General features: G+C 46.2%; 1 non-coding gene across 1 annotated transcript; it reads left to right on the forward strand.

Moving 5' to 3' along the window:
* Positions 1 to 17,068: 17,068 nt before the first annotated feature.
* On the forward strand, positions 17,069 to 17,231 carry LOC114117384 (U1 spliceosomal RNA). The gene has a single exon (XR_003591087.1). It is a non-coding gene; the product is annotated as a U1 spliceosomal RNA (small nuclear RNA).
* Positions 17,232 to 22,324: the final 5,093 nt, after the last annotated feature.

Genomic DNA, 22,324 nt, shown 5'->3' on the forward strand with positions numbered 1-22,324 from the left:
CTTTCTCCTCCATCCTCTTTCCTCCCCTCCCCATTTCTTTCTCTGCAGGTTTCAAGCAGAGGCAGGACAGGCCTGCCCCCTGTCATCGGCAGGGCCAGCTGTGAGTGTTTCTTTGGCAGTGTCTTAGCTGGTTGTTGTGAGTAATAATGCAGGAAGCAATCAGCAAGTATACTGCCCTAGAAGTGCTGCACGTTGTGGGCCCAGGAGGGAAGAAAGGGGCAAGACGCTCGAACCATCATGGGATGCTGGGACAGGATGTCGGAGGCTTTGCCCTGCCATGGCAGCTGGTAAGGGCTGCTGGGGAAGCAAGCTCTTGGGCCCCTGGAGCTGCCTGCTTATAACTGTTGGAGGAAAAATGTGCACAGGCTGGGCCATGGATGGTTTCTGGCTGGGAGGAATTTGCATGTAGGAATGATAATTGCCAGTGTTTATGAAGCACTTACTATGTATGAAGCCCTGCATCCTAGGGCTTATGTATTATCTCAGGAGCAAGAATCTGTTGTTACCCTGCCTTTCAGAGAAGAAGCGGAAGTACCAAGAGCAAAAGTAACACAGGATGGGACTTCCCTGGTGGTACAATAGTTAGGGCTCTGTGATTCCACTGCAGGGGGCACAGGTTTAATCCCTGGCTGGGCAGCTAAGATCCCACAAGCCACAAAGTGTAGCCAAAAACAATAATAATAATAATAAATTTTAAAAGTAGCAAAAGATGCAGTTGATAGAAAGGGGAGCCAAGCAATCTGGCTTTGAACTCTGTACTCCTAACTGCAGGCTCGTGTCCTTAGAGATGGGCCTGTGATGGTGTCACTGACCTGTGGGGACCCCCTTTGCCGAGTGATTTGAATGTGAACACCCTGTACTCTCTCCCTGCATGAAGCAAATTTCAAATGCAATCATATGCTTCGGAAAAGGTACCTATGTGGGCATTAGGAGATGTGTCTGCCTTGGGGAGAGTTTTTCTTTTCATCTGAAGCCAGGCCCAGGAGGTTGATGGGGAGGAGAAGCTGGTGGTGTTTTCTGCGCTAGTGGCTGATAAGAAGGGTTGCTCCAAGGGAGCTCAGCTGAGACGAGAGTTTGGTTCTCTGGGTCCCACCAGTTCCACCTACCGATGCCAGCTTTGGGTCCAGCGAGCTGTGAGGCCTGCCAGATTACCATGACAACAGGAACTGGATCCAAGCCACCAAAGGATGGAGAGCCAAGACAGCAGTGGCTTTTTCAAGTCTTGGATCATCAGGCACACCCCATGGCCTCCAGCAAGCCCGGGATAACCCAACAGCAATACAGGCCCTGTGTGTCCCCAGAGCCTGCCAAACCAGCTTGGGGTCCTTGCCGTCCTGCCATTGGTATCTACTTGCTGACACTGAGTGGTGAGTTCCCCAGTTCACTGTCCAGCTGATTTTCCCCATTGTTCTCCAATATGGTGCTTATAGGAATTCACCCGAATCCCAGAGGCAAAGCCACGTGCCAGTGGCTGACTCCTTTGACCCCAATGACTAAAGTAAGACAAGCCTCCAGGGTCTATGAAGCGATGGGTACTGTTGATGCAGTCTGAGGACAGCACCGCTGTGATCGGCCCTCCCACAGCCTCTGCGTGTCATCTGCCACTCCACTTCCAGCCACTGCCCAGGGCACCTGCCCTGCTCGTGCCCACCCAACTGGACCCCATCTCCTAGCTCTGTCTTGTCTTTCTTTGTACTTCTAAACGCTGGAAGGGAGAGGAGACTATTTCCATTCTGACCACTTTGTAAGAGTCAGAAGGGCCTTAGAATGGATTTCTGGGATTTGAAATTGAACCTTGGCCTTGACACACTCTGCCTGATAGCCCCTCCTCCAGACTAAGCCAGTCCTCTGTCTCTTATTGCTGGAGAGCAAAGCAGGCAGCCAGATCTGTTCCTGTGGGAATGGTCCGGTCCTCCTCTGCTCAGCTGCTCAGTGGGCTGGCTTCAGAGAGGATCCCTTTGCATGCACACTGCACTGGCCACGCCTGCGGCTGCCTGGCCACAGCTCCTCTCTGCTCCCCAGAGCCTGTGTGGGCTGCAGCAGGGCCATCGCATGCCTGGGATGCCGGCTGCAGTGATAGAGCCAGCCCAGAGCCCTCACGGGAGCTCTGACCAAGACAGCATTTGGGATCAATTATAAGCCAAAGTCTTTACATTTTTTCCCCCAGTTTTAGGCTGAAGTAAAGAATGCCTGCCTTCTCCAACCACCAACTGATCTGGGAGCTTGAGCTTCTCAAATAAAGGTACCAGACTCCTCTGTCCATGGAATTCCCCAGGCAAGAGTACTGGAGTGGGTTGCATTCCCTTCTCCAGAGGATCTTCCCGACCTAAGGATCGAACCAAGGTCTCCCGCATTGCAGATGGATTCTTTACTGTCTGAGCCACCAAGGAATCCCAAAGGGACCACAGGTTTGAATTATGATTTAACTAGACTGTTAATTTGAGTTTAGGTAATATCATTTGCAAAGTAGCCTTTTCCTGTCTAGCTTTGCTTTTAGTTATACCAGCAAGGAGCATCCTTGGTGGCCCAGTGGTAATGAATCCGCCTGCAGAATAGGAGACCTGGGTTTGATCCCTGGGTCGGGAAGATCCCCTGGAGAAGGGGATCAGGCAAACTACTCCAGTATTCTTGGCTGAAGAATTCCACGGACAGGGGAGCCTGGCAGGCTACAGTCCACGGGGTCACAAAGAGTCGGACACAACTTAGCGACCAACACATGCAGTTATGTCAGCACAGAAACATGATCTGCTTCTCACATAAAGTTCACTTATCTGTGACCTGTCTCAGATGGAGGTCGCCTGTAGACATCCCTGGATGATCATTCAGAAAACAAACGTCAGGTTGTCCCCGCTTCTGTTTGTCCCTGCTTCTGTTTGGGTCTCAGATAAAACTGATGTGTTCATGGCAGTTGAATTTACTCCTGCAGTCTTTAGAGCGGATGGATAGAACATTTCTGTCATCTTTATATCTGATGGTAACAGAAGACATGTACTTGGATATTCATCTAGCTCTTTATCTCCTCTCCTGTGGAGGCGTGAGGGGGTGGTGTTGGCTCCACAGGAGTGAGTTTAGAATAGACTGGTAAAGAGGGCTACTTCCCTGTCTCTGTCTGTCTCTCTCACCCATACAGACACACCTGGATGCACGTACGCACACACGCACTCATGCACATTGGCCTTGAATCTGGGGAGTTCGGGGTCCTTAAGTTGAGTATGTTCGGCCCTGGGGCAGAGCGCACTTCTTCTTTGGGAATGAAGGGGCAAATCCTAGTTTGTAGCTGGTGGGTTGGAGAGAGGGACCAAGAACTTCATGACTGGACTTAAGTTTGGAGGCAGGTAGAGTTAAATGCAAGTTTTATGTTTTTTGGGGAAAGTATCTGTTCTTCTTGACTGAGGCAAAGTGTAGGTTAAAACATACATTTGGTTAAAATGTATATGCAGGTGTTTCTCTGGTGGTCTAGTGGCTAAGACTCCGTGCTTCAAGGCTGGAGGTGCAGGTCTGATCATGGTCAGGGAACTGGGCTGCCGCGTGACATGAGGTGAGGCCAAAAAAACAAAAAACCAAAAAAAATCACTTAAAAAAAAATATATATATATGTCAGCCTATATATTTAATAAGCTCTGTGGATCAGTAATAGCCATTTCCTAGTTTCAGTATTGTCCTACAGTTACTGAGAGAAACTGACTCAAAAGTATATAGGATCTCTCTGTATCTTTTTTTTTTGCAATTTTCTATAAATCTATGGTTATTTAAAAATAAAAAGTTACAACATATATTTGACTAAATGCTGTGTGGTGTCCTCGATTGGATCCTGGAACAGAAGAAAGACATGAGTACAGAAACTGGTGAAACCCAAGAAAGATCTTTTAACATTTACCAATGTTAATTTCTAAGTTTTGATAATGGTTATGTAAAATGTTAACATTTAGAGGAAACTGAGTGAAGGATATGAGGGAATTCTCTTTGCAACTTTTCTGTAAATCTAAAATTATTCCAAAATTTAAAGTTTATTAAAAACAAAAACATGTATGTATATATATATATATATGTATGCATGCACACATATGTATTACATTTATATTTAAACACATCCACAAAACCAGTGTCCTTAAAAATACACTTTCTTTAGGTGAAGCATCAGATGGTGCCTCTGAGGTGAGGCAATAATTAAGGGCCCTTTCAACAAATGAACTGCAAGGTCATTTAGTTCCCTAATTTGTCTGTATTCCCACAGGGACCCTACACAGCTCTTAAAACCCAATAGGAACCTGAATTCTCCCCTCTCTGAATCATACAATAGGGAAAGTTCATTGTAGTACAATCTCATTTTCCAGATCAGAAACTGAGGCCCAGATAAGAACTGATGTAATTTAAATTGAGATTTCCTGGAATATTTAAAACTGAATTTCTTACTTTTTCTGTTTGACCAGCCTGCACTTGGACACATACAAAATAATCATAACTGTAACCTTTGTACGTTTAAGGGAAGAGGGGCAGGTGGGAAGGAAATAATCTTTGCCACTCTTTTCTGGGGCTCTCTCTCCCCAGGATCAGTGGTTAAAATTGGTGGGTGTGGTGAGGAATCTGGTCAAAATGAAAGCTTTAATTCAGCACCTAGTCCGTGCCCTACACCAGACAGGGTGCTAGTAGGGATGCCCAAGGACTAGGGGACATTGGGGGAGTTTTGCTCCCCAGCGGCCTCTTATAGCAGCAGCTGCTGGATCCTTGGGAAAACCACTCACCCAACTAGATGCAGTCAGGGGCTCCCCTGGTCAGTGTGAGTCGTGAGCTCAGGGTGCAGATGAGGCGTACTTGCAGTTTGCCGGTCCCAGTGCACACATTCAAAGGGGGATCCTGTCACTCTGGCGCCCTGGATCCCCCAAGCTCCTTGGTCCCATCCTGCCTAAGTATTCCTGCCATCCGAGGAGCTGCCTTGTTTTCACTAGATATGAGTTCACCAGCGTCCCATTTATTGTTTGAAACTCACAAACTAAATGATATGCCTACACAGAGGAAGGAGTGGTTCCTTCACTCTTCATCCCCTGCATCTCTCTCTGGACATTACCTGGAGCCACTTTGGACAAATCCATCCTTTGCTGGAACTGGAATTGCCAAAGTAAACAGCCAAATACATAGGCCCTTGAACTCTTTAACTAAGAGGTGCCTTGTGCCCCTTTGGTGTTTCTGTAGTAATTGTTCAGGCTGGTACCTCCTCACTCCATCCCCAGGATCCTGAGGCATCATTCCAGAACAGAGCATCAGGCCTTAGTCTAATTTCCGTAATGCACAGAAATCACAGATTATCCTGTCTCTAAATGACAAACTTTAAGGATTGTCTTTTTCTATTTGAAGTTACTGCTAAAACATGGAATACAGATAGGAGAGAAGAGATGAAACTATTAACTTTTAATATAGAAGCCATCTCCCCCAGCTTATGGTCTGGAAGTTTCCACGAGGCTCAGATCTGAAGGAGCAGGTTATCTGATTCTTGGTGCTGGTGACAAGTCAGTGGCTCCTGGTGAGGTTGCTGTGCCCTGGACACTGGCCTCACTCCTCCCTTTGCTGTTCCCTGAGAGCCAAGGCAGCTTCAGGATATGTAGTCTGTACAGTCATCACAGGACCCTGTGCTTAGCAGGGCCTGCGTCTGGGGTGTCACCAGTGGAACTTGGTAATGACTTTGGAACAAGGACTTGCAATTTCACTGTGCACCTGGCCCATGAATTGTGTAGCCACTTTTGTCTAATACCTGCCACAAGCCTTCAGGCTGGAGGTAATGAGGACTCTGTTGTCCCACGTCAAACTCATGACCCAGTTTGGGATCAGGACTTGGTGACCACTTCCTGAGACAGCCTGACACAGAACAGGTGCTGCAGCAAAAGATGGTGACCGACCCACCCAGAGAGTTGGGGCGAGGGAGGCTGGGTGGGACCAGAATTATTCTGGCTGAACCCAGGGCCTCTCAGGGGACACACACAAATACAGAACCTGGGTCCAGTGCTTGGGGCTGCCTCTGACAGTCATAAGAAACTGGCTCATCAGAACTCAGGAATGTTTCTTGTTTTGTGACTTGTTTCTGCTTGGGGACTGTGTTACTCTGCTAGGGCTGCACTAACAAAGAACCGCAGAAAATCTGTCTTCTCACAGTTGCAGAGGCTGGAAGTCCAAGATCAAGGTGTCAGCAGAGCTGGTCCCATCTGAGGCCTGTCTCCTTGGTTCACGGATGGCCCTCCTCTCACTGTGTCCTCACATGATCTGTGCCTGCCTGTGACCACACCTCCCTTTTTATGAGAATGCCAGTCATACTGGATTAGAACCCACCCTGATGACCTCTAACCTGATTACCTCATTAAAGAACCTATGTCCAGGGACTTACCTGGTGGTCCAGTGGGGTCCCAAGTTCAGTCCCTGGTCAGGAAACTAGATTCCACATGTCACAACTAAGATCGAAGATGCCGGTGCCACAGCTAAGACCCTGTGCAGTCACAGATAAATAAATACTAGGGGGGAGAAAAAACCCAGTCTCCAAATTCAGTCACATTCTGAAATCCTGAGGGTCAGGACTTCAACTATGGGTTTGCAGAGTGGGGTCGGGATGGTGGTGACACAGTTCAGCTCATCATTGAGATTTTTCTGAACACTTCAAAGCCAAGTATTAATAGCTTAGCAGTATCTTTCCCGTCTAGAGATGCACTCTGGGGCCTGTTCTCTGTCCATAGGAAGAGGCAGTGAAAGACCCAGGAGCCAACAGAACGTAGCCGTTGGAGATTGCTCAAGGGCATGGGGCGTGGTCACTTAGTACTGGCTCTCAGAAAGATGCACAAGAGTGATCATGCAGAGGGCAGGGACCATCTGTGCCGGAGTCCTGTGGGGCCTGAGCAAGAGGGGTGATCGGAACCACAGGACTTGGGTCAGAGATGGGAGAAGGCCAGCAAGCTCAGGGTGGGGGCTGTGGGGTAGGGGTCGGAGGCTGAGTTGTGTGAACAGCACTGGGTGGGGGGGCGGAGCGGGCATCCCAGAGGCAGGGCCAAGTTTGTAAAAGTGGTTCCCAAAGGGCGGCCTGGGAGCTTCCTAAGCCCTAAGACTCTGACTCCCCCATCTTGGGTAGGACCTTGGTATCTACATACTTAGAAAGTTCCCCAGGTAGGAGTAGGTGAAACAAGATTGGTCGTGAGACGTTAATTGTTGAAGTTGGCTCATGGCATCCAGGGGGTTCACATATACTTTTGTGCATTTTGAAATTTTCCGTTATAGAAGGTTTTTTTTTTTTTCTTAAGAAAGAGTGGATGGGGGAGAGAAAGAGAAGGGCACGGGGGATCAGAGAATGAGAACAGGAAAAAAGTTGCCAAGAGGTTCAGTTCAGTTCAGTCGCTCAGTAGTGTCTGACTCTGCAACCCCATGAATTGCAGCACGCCAGGCCTCCCTGTCCATCACCAGCTCCCAGAGTTCGCTCAAACTCACGTCCATAGAGCCGGTGATGCCATCCAGCCATCTTATCCTCTGTCGTCCCCTTCTCTTCCTGCCCCCAATACCTCCCAACATTACGGTCTTTTCCAATGAGTCAACTCTTCGCATGAGGTGGCCAAAATATTGGAGTTTCAGCTTCAGCATCATTCCTTCCAAAGAACACCCAGGACTGATCTCCTTTAGAATGGACTGGTTGGATCTCCTTTCAGTCCAAGGGACTCTCAAGAGTCTTCTCCAACACCACAGTTCAAAAGCATCAGTTCTTCGGCGCTCAGCCTTCTTCACAGTCCAACTCGCACATCCGTACATGACCACTGGAAAAACCATAGCCTTGACTAGACGGACCTTTGTTGGCAAAGTAATGTCTCTGCTTTTGAATATGCTATCTAGGTTGGTCATAACTTTCCTTCCAAGGAGTAAGCATCGTTTAATTTCATGGCTGCAATCACCATCTGCAGTGATTTTGGAGCCCCCCAAAATAAAGTCTGACACTGTTTCCACTGTTTCCCATCTATTTCCCATGAAGTGATGGGACCAAATGCCATGATCTTAGTTTTCTGAATGTTGAGCTTTAGGCCGTTAACCTGCCCTAGTTAGGACAAAGATGGAGGGAGGAAGCCCTGTATCTGCCCCTGGCTTCCTCTGACACGGAGGAAGCAGCGCCTCCTGGTGGCAAGAGGTACCATCACAGCCGGGTCAGGACGAGGAGCCTGGATCCAGGACCTAAGTGTATCCCAGGGATGAAGGCAGAGGGGGAATGGAGACAAGCCCTGGGAGCAGCCTTTTGACTGTGGTTATATCGTGACCCCTTTGCCCATCTACCAGTGCCTGTAGACCCAAAGATGGAAAAAATACATGGATTATATAGCAACTATAATGTAACATGGGCTTCCCTGGTAGCTCAGCTGGTAAGGAATCCGCCTGCAATGCAGGAGACCCCGGTTCGATTCCTGGGTCAGGAAGTTGCCCTGGAGAAGGGATAGGTTACCCACGCCAGTATTCCTGGGCTTCCCAGGTGGCTCAGATGATAAAGAATCCATCTGCAATGTGGGAGACCTGGTTCGATCCTAGGTTGGGAAGATCCCCTGGAGGAGGGCATGGCAACCCACTACAGTATTCTTGCCTGGAGAATCCTCATGGGCAGGGGAGCCTGGCGGGCAACAGTCTATAGGGTCGCAAAGAGACACGACTAAGCGACTAAGCACAGCGCAAAGTGTAACATAATTATCAAAATAGTTGATAAAACCAAATTTGTTAGAGTGATACATGTGCCCCTGGACTTCCCTTGTGGCTGAGACAGTAAAGAATCTGCCTGAAATGTAGGGGACCCGGGTTTGATCCCTGGGTCTGGAAAATCCCCTAGAGAAGGGAATGGTTACCCACACTGGTATTCTTGCCTGGAGAGCTCCATGGACAGAGGAGCCTGAAAGGCTACAGCCCATGGGGTCCCAAAAAGTTGGATATGACTGAGTGGCTAAGACACACATGTATGTGCCTCTATTAGCACATTAAATATGATCCAGCAGCAGCTGGCCAAGTAATGACCATAATTTAAAAGTAGTGATGAGCACGAGTGGTATTTTGAGAAAACTGCAACTTGATAGGACAGCATCTGTGGTTTCTGTTGTTGGCACTGCTCAAACAAATATACAAAACACCAAACTCCTGGGCCTTGTCTTCCACGTTGGTAAGTAAAGGACTTGCTCAATTTCTGTGGGAAGTTGATGAAAACAGACTCACCTGGTCCCCTTCCAAGTTGCTGCCCCACAGGTCCTGTGGGGTCAGATCCTTGCCCCTTGCCAAGGGACCACTGTGTGTCCCTTGCCAGGACTCCAGCGACTGTCATCTGGCTGCTCCGTTTGTCCCACAGACATTGACTGAGGACATGTTTTTTGACAGACACCATGCACAAGGCCAGCCAGGTCTCTCTTTATCGAGTGTGTGTTCTGTGGAGAAACAGGTGTTGGGCAAGACATAGCATAGCTTGTACATGCTCAACATTTAGGTCCCATGTTCCTATTGAATATATGTGTAATATATTTCCTGTCTAATTGAGATTTAATATGTATTGATAATTTTCATTTAATCCCATTTGTTTTAAAGCTGTTTTCAATCAGTTTAGCCCATAGTCCTCTTTTATAGAGCCAAAGAAAACCCCTGGAAGACTGTGAAGGGCTTCTGGGAAGGAGACATGCTCATAGCTTTTATTTCCTCCCCAAGCCCACATTAAGAGTCACTGCTTATTCACAGCAGCATTATTCACAATAGCCAAGAGGCAGAAACAACCCAGGTGTTCATCAACAAGTGAATGGATAAGCAGAATATTCATCCTATGGGATACTGCTGCTGCTGCTAAGTTGCTTCAGTCGTGTCCGACTCTGTGCGACCCCATAGACGGCAGCCCACCAGGCTCCTCCGTCCCTGGGATTCTCCAGGCAAGAACACTGACGTGGGTTGCCATTTCCTTCTGCAATGCATGAAAGTGAAAGTGAAGTCACTCAGTCATGTCCAACTCCTAGTGACCCAATGGACTGCAGCCTACCAGGCTCCTCCATCCATGGGATTTGCCAGGCAAGAGTACTGGAGTGGGTTGCCATTGCCTTCTCCACGATGGGATACTACTTGGCATAAAAGGAAATAAAGTGCCATTACATGATACAACATGAGTAAACCTTGAAGACATTATAGTAAATGAAAGAAACATAGAAATGACCACCTGTTGTCTGAGCCCATTGATGTGAAAGATCCAGAAATGGGAACTCCTTAGAGACAGAAAGTAGATATTGCCAGGGTTGGAGGGAAGAGACAATGGGGAGTTATTGCTTAAGGGGTACAAAGTTTCTGTTTGGGGTGATGAAAAAGTTTTGGAAATAGTGGTGATGGTTACAGAATCCTATGAAGGTCATCAATGCCACTGAATCACATACTTCAACGTAGTTAAAATTATAATTTTTATGACATCAAAAATTTTAATTTTTCCACAATAAAGAAAAACAATCACTGCTGAAAGATATCTTTCTGGTTCCACTGACTCATCCTCCCACTACTAGTTTGTAGTGCCCAGGGCTCCCTCTGCAGATGTTGGTCCCTGGGAGCTCTCAGGTCTCATGGCTTAAACACCATCTTTACCCTGACTGCCTCCAAATTTCTATCTCCAAGTAGGACCTTTCACAAGTAGGAGTGCTTGGCTTGTCCAATAGGAATCAAAGGCATCCAGAACTGAACTCCTTCTGTTGCCTCCCCATACCTGCCCCCGCTAGGCAAGAGCAACTCTGCCCTTTCATCTTGGAACTCTAGAATCTTCCTTGATTCCTCATTTGCTCCCACTCACACCTGACCCCTCCACATATCCTATCATCTCTGCATCTGGAACTACATATCCTTGATTTCTGCTTCCATCACCCCTCATCTCAATGACACAGTAGCCCCTAAGCCAGGCTTTACTCTGTACATGGAGCTCAGAGCACCCCTCTGCTCAGCTCTCCAATTGCTCCTCCTGTTCTTAGTCTAGAACTAGTCTTAGTCTTTCCCAGCATCAGGGCCTTTCCAATGAGTTGGCTCTTTTCATCAGGTGGCAGAAGTATTGGAGCTTCAGCTTCAGCATCAGTCCTTCCAGGGAATATTCAAGGTTGATTTCCTTTATGATTGAGTGGTTTGATCTCCTTGCAGTCCAAGGGACTCTCAGCATCCAAAAGCTGAATTCCTCATATTGACTGTGGGGCCCTCATAATCTATTTGTCCTCTGATCCCCCCTCCAGAGGCGCCTTGCTGTTCCCTGAACACATAGGCTGCGCTCCTCCTCAGGGCATTTGCATGGACTGTTTCCCCTGCCTAGAATGTTCTTCCCCTAGGTGTCCCAGGACACTCCCTCACTTCCAGATCTTGTTCAAATGCTATGGCATCAGGGAGATCTTCTCTGGATACCTGTATAATACATTCCCATCACCCTCACTGGCATGCCTTCACCCTTTTATTTACTCCTCTCCCATACTAATCACCATTGAACATTATGTATTTGTTGGTTGTTTATCACCTCCCTCTTGCCTAACAGGAAAACTCCTTGAAAGTGGGTATTTTGTTTTGTTCAGTGTTATATCTTCAGGCAATTAATAGGAGCTCAATAGATAATCTGTGGAATGAATCAATCACCACAATCTCTTGATTCACTGAACTTTTAGCATATTCTTGAAGTAATACTTATTGAGGAAGATTTTAAAAAATCACTTGATATTTTCATAATGGCTCCATTTTACAAAACAAAATCCTAGGTGAAAGGGAGGCTCTGGGCTAATTAATGCTTACATGACATCCCCAATTCTTTTTTGCCATCCTTGAACCTGTTTTCCCTGTACTAGTTGCTTGAATTAGTCAAGGCAGAAACCAGGCTGCTGTAACAAGAGCAACCCACCCACCCTCCCCAATAGCCAAGGGCTCCAAGGAAACATGTTTATTTCTCTCTCACATGCCAAGCCAGTGGGTGACTCAGTAACCCCCTCATTCAGGGGCCTGGGTTCATACCATCTTTCTTCTCCACCATCTTGGAAGACATGTTCCTTGTCTGCTTGTTGAAGCTGTGTGGGGGGCACCTAAGTGTTTCAGTCATAGGAGGGGGCAGGAGCTGGAGGGCATGTGCCATGTTTTAAAGTCCACCCTAGAAGCAGCCCACAAGCCTCATTCTCATTTCATTGGTGAGGCCTTGGGCAGGTGACCATACCTCTTTGCAAGGGATTATGGGAAATGTAGTCTTTGGCTGGGTGGCCATGAGCCCAACTGCTGGTCAGTTATTAAGAAAATAGCTGCTGTTGGCTCCATTTTAGAAGAGTGGAAACTGAAACTAGGAGAAGTTAAACAATTTGCTTAAAGTGGCACATAGCGACTTTTGGCCTTCTGGCCCCAAGCTCAAGGATCTGTCTACAAGCCCCAACGTCCCTTATTCACAACAACCCTTTGGATTTTCTGTCCTTATTTTCTGAATGAGACACTGGGACTTAGAAAGATTAAGTAGCCCCTTTGGGTCATGTGGAATATTTGTTTCTATTTCTTTGTAACAGATTACACCAATTTGTTGTTATTGTTCAGTCCCTAATTTGTGTCCCCAACTCTTTGCAACCCCAAGGACTGCAGCCAAGAGGCTTCTCTGTCCTCCGCTATTGCCCAGAGTTTGCTCAAATTCATGTCTGTTGAGTCGGTAATGCTATCTAACCATCTCATCCTCTTGTCACCCTCTTCTCCTCCTGCCCTCAATCTTTCCCAGCATCAGGGCCTTCTCCAATGAATCAGCTCTTTGCATCAGGTGGCCAAAGTATTGGAGCTGCAGCTTCAGCATCAGTCCTTCCAGTAAATATTCAAGGTTGATTTCCTTTATGATTGAGTGGTTTGATCTCCTTGCAGTCCAGGGGACTCTCAGAGTCTTCTCCAGCATCAATTTGGTGGCTTATAAAACAGCAAGTTATTATCTTATAGACCTTTCAGGTCAGAAGTCTGTCATGGCTCAACTGGGTCTTCCATTCAGGGTCCCACACTCCAGCATTAATGGCTGTGTTCTCAGCTTGTTCAAGGGTTGGCTGAGTTCAGGTCTCTTTCATCCCTAGTAGCATTTCACAGGCCCTCTCATAAGAGAAGACTCTTGAGAGTCCCTTGGACAGCAAGGAGATCCAACCAGTCAGTCCTAAAGGAAATCAACCCTGAATATGCATTGGAAGGACTGATGCTTAAGCTCCAATACTTTGGCCACCTGATGGGAAGTGCTGACTCATTGGAAAAGACTGTGATGCTGGGAAAGATTGAAGGCAGGAGGAAAAGGAGGTGACAGAGAATGAGATGGTTGGATGGCATCATCCACTCAATGGACATGAGTTTGAGCAAGCACAGGGAGCTAGTGAAGGACAGAGCCTGGTGTGCTGCAGTCCGTGGGATCACAAAGAGTTGGACATGACTGAGTGAGTGAACAACTCACGCCATCACTGCTGGCAGCTGGGTCCTCATGCCAAATCTCCCTCTGATGGAATCTCCCTCACTCTTCAGTGCTCTCTGACTTCCTCTCTACTCTTGGCCAAAGAAAACTTTCTGCTTGTAAAGGGTTCAGGCCAACCCGTATCATCTTTGTATCTTAAGGGGCCACCTGACTTAGCTCGGGCAGCTGTAACAAGATACTGCAGACTGAGTGGCTTAAACAGTAGACATTTGTTTTTCAGGGTTCTAGAGGCTAGGAGTCAAAGATCAAGCTGCCAACAGATTTGGTTCCTGGGGAAAACCTGCTTCTTGGCTTGTAGACAGCTGCCTTCTTGCTATATCCTCACACAGCGGACAGGAAACTCTGGTGTTTCTTCCTCTTCTTCCAGAGGCACCAGTCCCATCGCAGGGACTCTCCTCACATCACATCTAAAACTAATCACCTCCTAAAGGCCCCGCCTTCTAATATCATCACATTCAGGGTTAGGGTTTCAGTATATGAATTTGGTGAGGTATGGCAGTGCGAGGGAATGTGAACACTCAGATCATAACAAACCTTTAATTCCATCTTCAAAATCCCCTCAGAGGAATACCTAGATTGGTGTTTGATGAAATGACCAGGGCTCAGGAATCAAGTGGTAGCATTTTTAGAATTCTGCCCACAAACATGGCCAGAACTGAGCAGCAGGACTAGAACCTGGGTCTTCCACTAGGAGAGAGAGACCTCACTCCTGGTGCCAGCAATGTACTTTCAGCCACTCCCACCTGCAAAGTGAGTCCCCAGGCAGAGGTATAAGGAAAGTAAACATTCCCTTTAGTGATTCATCAATTTTTTTTAAGTTGGTTTTTTTTTTGGTAGACCATTTTAAAAGTCTTTACTGGATTTATTACACTATGGTTTCTGCTTTATGTTCTGGCTTTTTGACTACACGGCATGTGGGATCTTAGCTTCCTGATCAGGGATTGAACCTGCAGCCCCTGCAATGGAAGGTGAAGTCTTAACCACTGGGCCGCCAGGGAAGTGCCCCTACTATTCTTTAATTTGGCCCAAGCAGCTGGGAACCACAGTAGTGGTCACCCTGGGAGCTTCTGTGGTATAAGAGCTTGGCAGAGGCAGGGTCATCAGGGCTTCCACAGGCAGGAGGGCCTGGCGCACAGCAAGCTGGCAGCAACAGCTTTTAGACTTTGGGGTAAGGAGGGGAAGGTTCAAGGTAATGAGGACAGAGGGATGACGGTTTAAACACATCTTCCTGAGCCCTGAGGGTCTCTTTGGTAGGAAAATATACCCACCAGCCATGCCCCTTGAAGAAGAGGCCCCTGACTGTGAGACAGGGTGGGACCTGGGAGCCTTAGCTGCAGTGTTTACACCTGGGAAAACTTTTCCTCCAACAACAAAATACAAAGAAACTATAAGGGACTAAAAATAACTGTGCATGTAGTTATAAACAAGAAGATACAAAAACCCAACTGCCAAGTCTGAAGAGCCAGGGAGCAAAAGCAGGCTGATTTGCACCCCACTCCAGTACTCTTGCCTGGAAAATCCCATGGATGGAGGAGCCTGGTAGGCTGCAGTCCATGGGGTCACCAAGAGTCGGACACGACTGAGTGACTTCACTTTCACTTCACTTACATGCCCCCTGCATGTAACACCACCAAAGGGGTGGGCAAACCAGCTAAGCCACCCCTTTGGCCTCCCTCACCCCATATAAGGAACACACCTTCCCCTCACCCCATATAAGGAACCCTCCCCTCACCCCATATAAGGAACCAGCTTGCCCCTTCCCCTGTACCCCCCACAGAGAGCGAGCAAGCAAGGGAACCTGTTGCTTGTTCTCCATCGCTCCTGCTACACCAGACACTCCAATAAAGTCTTGCCTGAATTTCTTGTCTGGCCTCTTAACAACTTCTACTGATAAGGAGGCCAAGAACCCTGGTCAGTTACAACTGCACAACTGTGGCTGGTCAGCTTGCCCTGGGATTCCATCTGTGTGGCTCAATGGTCACGTGAGCGTGTTAGGGTTTGCACTACCTCCTTTGAGGGTGCTGGGAGTGGGGAGTAGGGAGAGGGACCCACGTGAACCAGGTTCCTCTTCCACAACTGTTGCTCACCATGGTACCTACATAGAAAAGGGCAAGATGAGCCATATTCACCTTCAAAGAGGGAAATGAGAAAGCTAGCTGGCCCACATTTCTACCAACAGCATGAGGAAAAGTCCCTCTTCTGTTCTAGTGTTAAAAATCAATTACATAGCTTACTGCTTAGGCTGGAGTTGAGCTCAGAAAATCATTTAGGGCTCCTTCGTTTGAGAGACTTCAGATTGCCATCCCCTTTGCGGTTGACAGGGGAGAAGAACCTTGTGCCATTTCTGGGGTGGGAGGACAGGGGAGAAGGAAGCCCAAGCCAGTCTGTTCCTGGGCTGCTGGCCATGGCCATGGGACCTTTTGGGGTCTGGGCCCCTCGTTCTGCAGCCAGACAACTGTAGGGCAAAGAGGGCTGTCATGATGTGCCAGGACCTTTAGACATGACCCCTTTGGACATGGGCGCAGCAGACAACTGCCAGCTGGCTTGGCGCAGATGCTAGAGAGATGACGCAGGGTCAAATGAAGATTCCATCTGAATTTTTACCAGTTCCTCTAAGGAGGGAGAGGGAGGGGGAGGACTGAGAGGACAGGCCTCTTAAAACATGGCTGATGGGACCCTGCATTCCATGTGGGTAGGAACTGTCAGCGGAAGCTTGGAGCCAGGAGTTTCTCTGGGTTTGCTGTCTGGGTCATGCCTCCTTGGAGGACCATCATTTCCTGGGATGGAGATGGGAGAAACAGAACCTGTGTTGAGAGGCAAGGTGTCCAGAGTCCTTGGCTCCTTTTGGCAGAGACCACATTAGCTAGTTTAAGTTCACCCAGCAACTTGGGAGTCATGATTCCCACCCTTCTGCTTAGTCCCCGGACCCATCTGGGCAATATCAATGCCATCAGACTGGAAAATTGGCCTCAAGCTTAAATATATTTCTAAGTGATTTGAAGCTGTTTCATTACATGTCTTTCCCATTTTTTCCCTCTATAATGAGAAGTATGAATGTTGTTTGAATGTTTTCCAGTGCAGAGAATGCCAAGGGTTCTCTTGCTCAAACTTGCATGTAAAATAACCAACCGCTATACTTACCTGACGGAGAAGACAATGGCACCCCCACTCCAGTACTCTTGCCTGGAAAATCCCATGGATGGAGGAGCCAGGTAGGCTGCAGTCCATGAGGTCACTAAGAGTTGGACATGACCAAGCTACTTCACTTTCACTTTTCACTTTCATGCACTGGAGAAGGAAATGGCAACCCACTTGCCTGGAGAATCCCAGGGATGGGGGAGCCTGATGGGCTGCCGTCTATGGGGTCGCACAGAGTCGGACACGACTGAAGCAACTTAGCAGCAGCAGCAGCAGCATACTTACCTGAAGGGCTTTCCAGGTGGCGCAGTGGTAAGAATCCACCTGCAATGCAGGAGACATGGGAGACCTGGGTTCGATCTGGCCTGAGAAGATCCTGTGGAGAAGGGAATGGCAACCCACTCCAGTCTTCTTGCCTGGAAAATCCCATGGACAGAGGAACCCAGCAGGCTATAGTCCATGGCGTTGCAAAGACTTGGACAGACTGAGCACATGCTTACCTGGCTGGAGAAATACCATGATCTCAAAAATGGTTTTCCCAGGATGAGGTTTATCCATTGCACTTCAGATGTGCTGATCCCTGCAATTTCCCCAAATGTAGGAAATTTTACTGCAAATTGTAGTAGTAGGGGAGGGGCATTTGTGCTTTTCTCTAAAAACATGAAATATAAGAAAAGCCTGGGGAGGTGGGTGAAGGGTTTTTGTGTCAATAATCGGGAAAGATCTAGTCGACTTGATCTGTGACAGAGATGCTCGACAGAAGGTGTCTCCTGTCCTCCGTTGTCCTTCAAAGACCTTCTGAAGGATTAAATGACTATGATCCAGGGAGAGTCCATTCCAGGCTCTTGCGTGGCCATGTGCCAAAGCCAAGGCTGGTTGCACAATCCAAGCTTAGAACTATTCACACCAGTAAAAAGCTGAGCAGCTTCACTGACAGCCCGGGGCTGTTCACGATCTTGGGTCCTCTCAGGAGGAGGTCAAGGACTTCTTAAGTGACTCAGAAGGAAAGCAGCTGCTCTTTGACCTCTGCAGAGCAAAGTTCATGAATATGCTGTTCCAGCTGCTGAGAATTGTTCTGAGTAACTTTTTTCCTGATTAAAAAAAGAATGTATGCTTATTCCAGCATTGCTTATCCAACAATCCAACATGTCCCAAAACAGTAGATGGGATAGATATTTTATTTATATGATGGAATACTGTATGGCAGGCAATGAAACTGAAAGAATTGTGCCTTCAGTGAGAACATAGATGAATCTCACAAAAATAAATAGAGCAAAAGAAAAAAACAAGAGACAAAATGACACAAATGAACTTATTTACAAAACAGAAATAGACTCACAGACATAGAAAACAAATTTATGGTTACCAAAGGGGATCGGGGTGGGAGGGATAAGATAAGTATTTGGGATTAAAATATATATACACTCCTATATATAAAATAATCACAATGGTGTGATCACTCACCTAGAGCCAGACATCCTGGAATGCAAAGTCAAGTGGGCCTTAGGAAGCATCACTATGAACACAGCTAGTGGGGGTGATGGAATTCCAGCTGAGCTATTTCAAATCCTAAAAGATGATGCTGTGAAAGTGCTGCACTCGATATGCCAACAAATTTGGAAAACTCAGCAGTGGCCATAGGACTGCAAAAGGTCCGTTTTCATTCCAATCCCAAAGAAAGGCAATGCCAAAGAATGTTCAAGCTACTGCACAATTACACTCATCTCACACGCTAGTAAAGTAATGCTCAAAATTCTCCAAGCCAGGCTTCAGCAATACGTGAACCGTGAACTTCCAGATGTTCAAGCTGGTTTTAGAAAAGGCAGAGGAACCAGAGATCAAATTGCCAGCATCTGCTGGATCATTGAAAAAGCAAGAGAGTTCCAGAAAAATATCTATTTCTGCTTTATTGACTATGCCAAAGCCTTTGACTGTGTGGATCACAACAAACTGTGGAAAATTCTGAAAGAGATGGGAATACAGACCACCTGACCTGCCTCTTGAGAAACCTATATGCAGGTCAGGAAGCAACAGTTAGAACTGGACATGGAACAACAGACTGGTTCCAAATAGGAAAAGGAGTACATCAAGGCTGTATATTGTCACCCTGCTTTTTTAACTTCTATGCAGAGTACATCATGAGAAATGCTGGACTGGAAGAAGCACAAGCTGGAATCAAGATTGCTGGGAGAAATATCAATAACCTCAGATATGCAGATGACACCACCTTTATGGCAGAAAGTGAAGAGGAGCTAAAAAGCCTCTTGATGAAAGTGAAAGAGGAGAGTGAAAAAGTTGGCTTAAAGCTGAACATTAAGAAAACTAAGATCATGGCATCTGGTCCCATCACTTCATGGGAAATAGATGGGGAAACAGTGGAAACAGTGTCAGACTTTATATTTTTGGCCTCCAAAATCACTGCAGATGGTGATTGCAGCCATGAAATTAAACGATGCTTACTCCTTGGAAGAAAAGTTATGACCAACCTAGCTAGCATAGAAAAGCAGAGATACTACTTTGCCAACAAAGGTCCGTCTAGTCAAGGCTGTGGTTTTTCCAGTGGTCATGTATGGATGTGAGAGTTGGACTGTGAAGAAGGCTGAGCACCAAAGAACTGATGCTTTTGAACTGTGGTGTTGGAGAAGACCCTTGAGAGTCCCTTGGATTGCAAGGAGATACAACCAGTCTGTCCTAAAGGAGATCAGTCCTGGGTGTTCATTGGAAGGACTGATGCTGAAGCTGAAACTCCAGTACTTTGGTCACCTCATGCGAAGAGTTGACTCATTGGAAAAGACCCTGATGCTGGGAGGGAGTGGAGGCAGGAGGAGAAGGGGACGACAGAGGATAAGATGGCTGGATGGCATCACCAACTTGATGGACATGAGTTTGAGTGAACTCCGGGAGTTGGTGATGGACAGGGAGGCCTGGCGTGCTGTGATTCATGGGGTCTCAAAGAGTTGGACACGACTGAGCATTGAACTAAACTGAACTGATATATAAAATAGATAACTAACAAGGACCTACTGTATAGCATAGAAAGTGAAAGTGAAAGTCAGTCGCTCGGTCATGTCCGACTCTGAGACCTCATGGACTGTAGCCCACCAGGCTCCTTTGTCCATGGGATTTTCCAGGCAAGAATATTAAAGTGGGTTGCCCTTCCCTTCTCCAGGGGATCTTCCTGACCCAGGGATCAAACCTGAGTCTCCTGTACTATAGGCAGATTCTTTACCATCTGAGTCTATTCTTGATATCTTACAATAACCTGTAATGAAAGGGAATGTAAGTAAAGAATATATGTGTGTATGAATCACTTTGCTGTACACCTTAAACTAACACAACATTGTAAATCAACTCTATTTCAATTAAAATGTTAAAAACACATTAAAAAATAGAAGACACAAAAAGGAACATAGGGTGTGATTCCACTTTTATAAAGTTCAGGGAGGTCCCTGAAGGTCCATACTTTCACTGCTGAGGGCCTGTGTTCAACCCCTGGACAGAGAACTGAGACTCCACAAGCCACATGGTGTGGAAAAAAAAAAAAAAAAAAAAAAATTAAATGACAGGAAAACTATACTACTTTGTTTAGGGATGTATACATGAACAGTTTTTAAAAAGCAAGAAAATGACCAAGGAGGAAGAAATAGGCCTGGGAGGAAGTTTCTGGTGTGCTGATAATATATTTCTTGGTGGGCATTTGCTTTATAATTATTTATCAGATTGTATATCTGTGTTGTAACTACTTGTCAGCATGCATAGTTCATAACACAATGTTTTTAAAAGTTAGATGCAAAAAAGATAATCTATGCAGATGATAATCTCCTTTTATGAGTCACTTGCAAAATCAAATCTAATGTAAACTGAAAACTGTAAAACATCATTGACTGAAATTAAAGATGACCTAAATAAAAGGAAAGACATCCCCTGGTCATAGATAACAACATTTAATATTATTAAGACGGCATTATTCCTCCCAAATTTCCATATAGATTCAATGCAATCCCTATTTTTTTTTTCCAGAAATGGAAAAGCTAATTCTCAAATTGATACTGAATTGCAAGGGACACTAAATAGCTAAAATAATAGTGAAAAAGAAAACACCGGGGCAGGACTCACACTTCCTCATTTCAAAACTTACTGCAAAGCTACAGTAACCAATGCTGTGTTACACTGGGAAGAAGAGAGCATAGGTGTAAATCTTTCTGAACTTGGATTAGGTGCTGGTTTCTTAGATATGACACCAAAGATAGTAAACCAAAGGCATAACAGCCAGAGGGAGAAAAAATAGGTAAACTGGACATTGTCAAAATAAAAACTTTTGTACTTCCTTGTGTACTATCAAGAGATTGAAAAGACAACCCACAGAATGGGAGAAAATTTTTGTAAATCATGTATCTGATAGGTCTAATATCCAGAATATATAAAGAACTCTTACAACTTATTTAAAAAATAGGCAAGGGATTTGAACAGACATTTCCCCAAAGAGGAAATGCAGGTGTTCAATAAGCATAGAAAAAGATGCTCCATACAATTATTAGTTAGAGAAATGTAGATCAAAACTCCGGGAGATGGTGAGGGACAGGGAGGCCTGGTGTGCTGCAGTCCATGGGGTCACAAAGGGTTGAACACTGAGCAACAACAAATCAAAACCACAGTGAAACACCAGCCATTCTAGGATGGCTAGAATCAGTTAGGAGACTGTGGAGAAATTAGAGCCTTCATACATTGCTACTGCTGCTGCTAAGTCACTTCAGTCATGTCCGACTCTGTGTGACCCCATAGATGGAAGCCCACCAGGCTCCCCCATCCCTGGGATTCTCCAGGCAAGAACACTGGAGTTGGCTGCCATTTCCTTCTCCGATGCGTGAAAGTGAAAAGTGAAAGTGAAGTCATTCAGTCATGTCCAACTCTTCAACACCCCATGGACTGCAGCCCACCAGGCTCCTCCGTCCATGGGATTTGCCAGGCGAGAGTACTGGAGTGGGTTGCCATTGCCTTCTCCTCACACATTGTTGCAGGAATATAAAATGGTGCCACTTTGGGGAAAAGTCTAACAGTTCCTCAAAAAGTTAAAAATGTAGTAACCATATGATCCAGAGAAGACAGAGGAACCAGAGATAAAATTGTCAACATCTGTTGGATCATAGAAAAGGCAAGAGAATTCCAGAAAAATATCCACTTCTGCTTCATTGACTACACTGAAGCCTTTGACTATGTGGATCACAAACTGTGCAAAATTCTTCAAGAGATGGGAATTTACCTTAGGAAAGACCAGCTTACCTGCCTCCTGAGAAATCTGTATGCAGATCAAGAAGCAACAGTTAGAACCGGACATGGAACAACAGACTGGTTTCAAATTGGGAGAGGAGTACGTCAAGGCTGTATATTGTTACCCTGCTTATTTAACTTATATGCAGAGTACATCATACGAAATCCCAGACTGGATGAAGCACAAGCTGGAATCAAGATTGCAGGGAGAAATATCAATAATCTCAGATATGCAGATGACACTACCCTTATGGCAGAAAGTGAAGAGGAACTGAAGAGCCTCTTGATGAAAGTGAAATAGGAGAGTGAAAAAGCTGGCTTAAAACTCAACATTCAAAAAACAAAGATCATGGCATCTGGTCCCATCACTTCATGGCAAATAGATGGAGAAACAATGGAAACAATGAGAGACTTATTCTCTTGGGTTCCAAAATCACGGCATATGGTGACTGCAGCCATGAAATTAAAATACACTTGCTC

The sequence above is a fragment of the Ovis aries genome, chromosome 12, assembly GCF_016772045.2.
Source record: "Ovis aries strain OAR_USU_Benz2616 breed Rambouillet chromosome 12, ARS-UI_Ramb_v3.0, whole genome shotgun sequence".
In the NCBI taxonomy this organism is placed as follows: domain Eukaryota; kingdom Metazoa; phylum Chordata; class Mammalia; order Artiodactyla; family Bovidae; genus Ovis; species Ovis aries.